Raw genomic sequence first — 6,156 nt, 5'->3', positions numbered from 1 at the left:
CTACAAGTATTCAAATAGTGCATAAATTCTTGCCGAAGCCCTTAAATCTGAAACTGAAGATGTGTGTACAAAAACACCATGACTCTGTAGAATCGAAATTGGCCATTTTGCTTTTTTATAAAATTGGTCAAAATGAAATATATGTTTCATTCTATTTATTTGCTTTTTCCTGTTCTGTTTAATTCACTATTATTTCCTTTGTTCTTATTCGCAGTTTTCCTACTCCTACACCAATTTCTTTCTGCTGATCCCTTGAATAATAGATATTGACATCACTGTCTATAGTCTTAACACCTTTATTAAATCCAATATCTTTCATAAAAAGTCAGGCAAACCTTAGGGAACCAGAAGCTTCTCAAATGTTAGCTAACCTCACATTGCAGCCAAATCCTTTTTTCTTGTTGCTCTAACATTTATTTTATCAACTACTCTTACTGTCTTTTTTTTTTTAAAGCATTTTATTATAGTTTTAAGTATATAGTACATTGGTTAGACATTTATATAGTTCATGAAACAATTCCCCAGATTACTCTGTCACTACTCTTATCTTCTAATTAAGGATTATGGTTGTTACAATTGAGCTCTGGAGCCAGCGCAGGGCTGGTGCGCTCCCACACCTCCGTGCCAGGGCAGGTCTGAACTTCTTGGAGGCGGTGAACTCAAGATCCAGACATTGCAACAATAAACAAGACAGCATGGTACTGGCAGAAAAACGTACACAGACCAGTGGAACAGAATTGAGAGTCCAGAAGTAAACCCCCATTTATATGGGCAAATAATTTTCAACAAAAAAGCCAAAAACATACAGTGGAAAACTGGAAAGCCACCTGCAAGAGAATGAAACTAGACTGTTGTCTAACACCATACACCAAAATTAACTAAAAATTGATTAAGGACCTGAACATAAGCCCTGAAACAATAAATTGCATAAAAGAAAACATAAGAACTAAACTCAGGGACCTTGGAATTAAAGAGGATTTTATGAATTTGACCTCAAAGGCAAGGGGAGTAAAAGCTAAAATAAATGACTAAAAAGCTTCTACTCAGCAAAAGAAACCATCAACGAGGTAAAGAGACAAGCATCCAAATGGGAAAATATATTTGCAAGCAACACCTCCAATAAGGGCCTAATATCCAAAATATACAAAGAACTCATACAACTTAATAAAAACAAAAAAATCTAAACGATCCAGTTGAAAAATGGGCAAAGGACCTGAACAGACACTTTTCCCAAGAAGACATACAAATGGCCAACAAACATATGAAAAGATGCTCAACATCACTATCTTTCAGGGAAATGCAAATCTAAACCACGACGAGATTCCATCTCACTTCTGTTAGAATAGCTATAATCAACAGAACAAGTACAACAAGTGTTGGACAGGATGTGGAGAAAAAGGAATCCTTACACACTGCTGATGGGACTGCAAATTCGTACAGCCACTATTGAAAACAGTATGGAGTTTCCTCAAAAAACTAAGAGTTGATCTGCCATGTGATCCAGCAATCTCACTGCTGGATATTTACCCCAAAGACTTGAAAACCCATATCCAAAAAGAGATTTGCACACCGATGTTCATAGCAGCACTATTCACAGTGACCAGGACATGGAAGCAACCGAAGTGTCCTATGATAGATGATTGGATAAAGAAGCTGTGGTACATATATGCAATAGAATATTACTCAGCCATAAGAAAAGATGAAATTCTGCTATTTGTGACAACATAGATGGACCTCGAGATAATCATGCTAAGTGAAATAAGCCAGACAGAAAAAGTTGAAAATCACATAATGTCACTTATATGTGTGATATAAATCTAAAAGCAACAAACAAACATAACAAACAAACAGTGGACTAGTGGTTACCAGAGATTGGGGGTGGGGAAGCTAGATGGGGTAGAAGGAGTCAAATATGTAGTGACAGAAAGAAATTTAACTGGGTGGTGAACACACAATGGGAGATTATATATATATATATATATATATACACACACATATATACATACATACATATATATATAAATATGTATGTATGTATAATGACCTACTATTGGATTTGTACATTTGAAACTTATTGTCACTATACAAAAAAAAAAGATCCTGGTGCTGCAGCAGCGGGAGGATGAGGCGGAGAACCCCGCCCACGGCCTGCAGCAGAAGCTGGATAGCTAGCGCCAGTGGCAGGAGAAAGTCAAAGGAGATGTGACAGCTCCCAATCAACACATCCAGCTCCTTGAGGAGGAGTTGGAGAGGGCTCAGGAATGACTGGTCACGGCCCTGCAGAAGCTGGAGGAAGCAGAAAAGGCTGCCGATGAAAGCGAGAGAAGAATGAAGGTGATAGAAAACTGGCCAAGAAAGATGAGAAGATGGAGATCTAGGAGTTGAACTCAGAGGCCAAGCACACTGCACAGGAGGCTGACCACAAATATGAAGAGGTAGCTTGTAAGTTGGTCATCCTGGAGGACGAGCTGGAGAAGGCGGAGAAGCGTGCGGATGTGTCTGAACTAAAATGTGGTGATTTGGTCACTCAATGTCAGTAACAATCTGAAGTCGCTGAAAGGTGTCTCTGAAAAGTATTCTGAAAAGGAGGATAAATATAAAGAAGAAATTAAATTTCTGTCCGACAGACTGAAAGAGACTTGACCCTTGCTGAATTTGCAGAGATAATGGTTACAAAACTGGAAAAGACAACTGATAATCTGAAAGAAAAACTTGCCCAGGCCAAAGAAGAGAATTTGGGCTTACATCAGACACTAGATCAGATACTAAATGAACTGAACTGTATATAACCAAAAAGAAGAATCTTGTTCCAACAGAAGCTCCAGACCTCTGTGTCTTTCTCTTCTCTTGTAAGAAGTTTCTTTTGTTACTACATCTGCACTTTGCTGGAGGTGCCAAGCAAATTATGAATATGTGACCAAATATTTTGTACCAGAGAAACTTTGAGTACCAGTTAAATCTAATTCCTTTTTTCCCAGATGCTGCCAGCTTTTTTAGCTCTATTTATATCCTTAAATTGCATTTATTCCCAAGGTAGGCAGGGTGTTTCCTATTGAATATAGTCTCTTCAGACTGAGAGCATCTTGTTCCTGGGCGATTAGACAACACCACACAGACTCTAATATCCAGTTACGGGCCACCGTTAGACACTACAGGAGTCCAGGGACTATCATTTTAAAATGGGTGGAGGTTTTCCATCCAGAGCAAGGTGGGGTGCTATTGTGGGAAGCCATAAACCACAGATAGATTAATTTAATCATTCTGGATCTTTTCCACACTGTACCATTCAGAACATCCTTTGAGCAGTCAGCAGGAGAATGCTTGGGAAATAGTCAAAATATTTACTCTGATATGAGGCCATCTACTCAGCAGGAATGAATATAGTAGAATTTAGTCCTGTTTAGGGGAGCCACATTGGAGACTACCTACCATCAATAATTGGGCAAGAGTGTTTTTTTAATAATAAATATTGGTAAGAAGGGGCCTCTCTGGCAGCAGAAATAAAGTAACTGGCTTAACTTCATCTCTTCTGTACTTTAGGGAATGTTAAATTGAAGACTTACATATCTAGGACTTTAATTCCTTCTTCAGGACCAAGTTAATAAAAGACCAGGAAACTCCTGATTAAAATGGATATGGAATATTTTTGTAGATATGGCTGCACATTTTAGCTTGTTATATTCTGGCTTTCTCTATTAATATCTCAGAGCTGAAACATTCCATATTTCTCAGCAGTGTGTGTGTGGGGGGGCAACTCAAGTTTATAATTTTGACTAAAAATCACTCTGCTTCTAGCTTATCTGACTCTTCTGCCTCTCATTCCTATTTATTATGCATCACACTACCCAGGAGATACACTAGCAAATTGTGCAGTTGAATAAAACTCACATTTTTCATTTAGATTCTTCTAATTGTATCATATGTAATAGTATCGCTTTTTCTATATTTTGGTCAATAAATTTTTACATAAACTACAAAAAAAGGTACAATTGAGGTCCCATTTTTTCTTTTCACTGCTCAACATTGGATTTTGATAAATTTTAAATATACAGAAAGGTTGAACTATATGTATAATGAATATACATACATATACCCATACATAGTCAACTATGAACATTTTACCATAGTTGCTTTATTACCCAACTGTGCATTTATGAATTCCTTCAACCTTCTATCAGTCCCTTTTAATTTTTTGATGCAGTACATTGCAGATATCTGTATACTTCATCTCTAAAGGCTCAGCACGTGTATCATTAACTAGAGTTCTATATTGGTTTATAGTTCTTTTTTTTCTTTCAAGTAATATGTATGCACATATAATGACCTACACCAATCTTAAGCTTGCTGTTTGCTGAGCTTTGACAAATGAAACCTAAACCCCTGTCAAGACAGAGAACATTACTGACCCTTCATAAAGTTTGGCCATACCTCTTTCCAACTGATCCTCACTCACCCACTTTCTACCCCAGGCAAACAGCATTCTCACTTTTTTCTACTGCAGATTAGTTTTGCCTATTCCAGAACTTTCTACAGATGGAATAAGTATATACCTTTACGGGCAAGACTTCTTTCATTCAGCATAATTTTGAGGTTCATCCATATTGTTAGTGCACCAATAGTTCTTTTCTACTGCCAAGTAGTATTCCGTGATAAAACTATACCGCAGTTGGTTTATACAGTCTATTAATGGACACTTGAGTGGTTTCCAGATTTTGGCTTTGATGAATAAAGCTGCTATGAGCTTTTTTGTATAGTGTTTTTGTGAACATGTGTTTGCCTTTCTCCTGGGTAAGTATTTAGGAGTGGAATTGCTGGGTCATCAGGTAGGCGTATACTTACTATAAGAACACACCAGGCCTGTTTCTAAAATAATTATGCCATGTTACACTTCTGTTAGCAATATATACATTTGAATTGCTCCACTTTTGCCAACATTTAGAGTGGTCAGTCTTTTGAATTTTAGCTATTTTTGTGGGAATATAATGGTATCTCATTGTGGCATTCACTGGCATTTTCTGACTAAAGATGTTTAGTACTTCTCACATGCTATTGGTTACTCATAGGACTTTCTTTGTGAAACATCTGTTTAAATCTTTGTTCACTTTTTTATTAGAAGGCTTATGTTTTCATTATTCAATTGTAGTTCTTTAGATATCCTGGATACTAGTCTTTTCAGGTATATGTTTGTGAACCCATTTCTTCTTTGATTTCATCAAGTTTGGTCTCCATTCTGTAGCATAGTTGAACCTGTGTCAAGCATTGTCTACATAGATTATCCAAAGACCCTTCTAAGTTTGTAAAGTAAATACTTGGCTAAGTGGTATCTTTATAAAAGCATCATGGAGTCCCAGAAAACTTGAATGTCAGGGACTGTTGTTTTTCCTATTCGCCCTCTTATAGAGTGGATATTTTCAGGATGGAAATTAGTGCTTTCTTAGTTTACTCTAAAAGAAAAGTTTTATCTAGTGGGGCTTTCAATTTTAAAGTAATATAAATGGAACAAATTCAAGAGGAATTGTAAAAAAAAAAGAAAAAAAACCCTAAATGTAACTTTATTCATAGTTATCTAGGGGGCAAAGTAGCTAGTGCTATCTGTGGTTGATGATATTTTAAATGTGTGAAGCCATATTTTTTTTTTCCAAGTACTTTCACATTTCTAAATCTTTAAAATCAGGAAACAAACTTTAGAGTTATCTTCATCTCTAAGAGAGGATTAACACTGCAACTAATGTAATTGTTATGGTAATTTACCACATCAGGATTTGTTCTTAAAACCAAAGTATATGTGAAAATCTAGGAGAATTGATGCACCTTTACATCAATCAATGCTAGATTGTTTGTAATACAAATGATTAGTAACAATTTAAACATCCACACATAGGGGACCAGTTAAAATAAATTGTTTCAGCTATACGATGGAATACTTCCCCTTCTTTGCTTCTGCCTACTGGATATATCACTTACGTTGTTTTATTTTTTCCTTTATGATTTCATAAGCATAGGGTTTTACAGATGGAAAGAACTTTGGGGTCATATAGTTCTGTTCTCTCATTACATACAGGAAGAAAAACTCTTAGCGAGATTAAATAATATCCCTAATAGAAGTCAAAATTTTGAGAGTTAAGACTAGACCCAGATCATCTGATTCAATTACCT

The 6,156-nt window shown here is 36.2% G+C and overlaps 1 pseudogene; it reads left to right on the top strand.

The window, feature by feature from the left end:
* Nucleotides 1-563: 563 nt before the first annotated feature.
* On the top strand, nt 564-2,789 carry LOC107511476 (annotated as a pseudogene).
* Nucleotides 2,790-6,156: the final 3,367 nt, after the last annotated feature.

Source organism: Rousettus aegyptiacus, unplaced genomic scaffold, assembly GCF_014176215.1.
Source record: "Rousettus aegyptiacus isolate mRouAeg1 unplaced genomic scaffold, mRouAeg1.p scaffold_m13_p_13, whole genome shotgun sequence".
NCBI lineage: Eukaryota > Metazoa > Chordata > Mammalia > Chiroptera > Pteropodidae > Rousettus > Rousettus aegyptiacus.
Note: the sequence above shows the minus strand (reverse complement) of the source record. Positions and strands in the feature narration are given on the sequence as shown.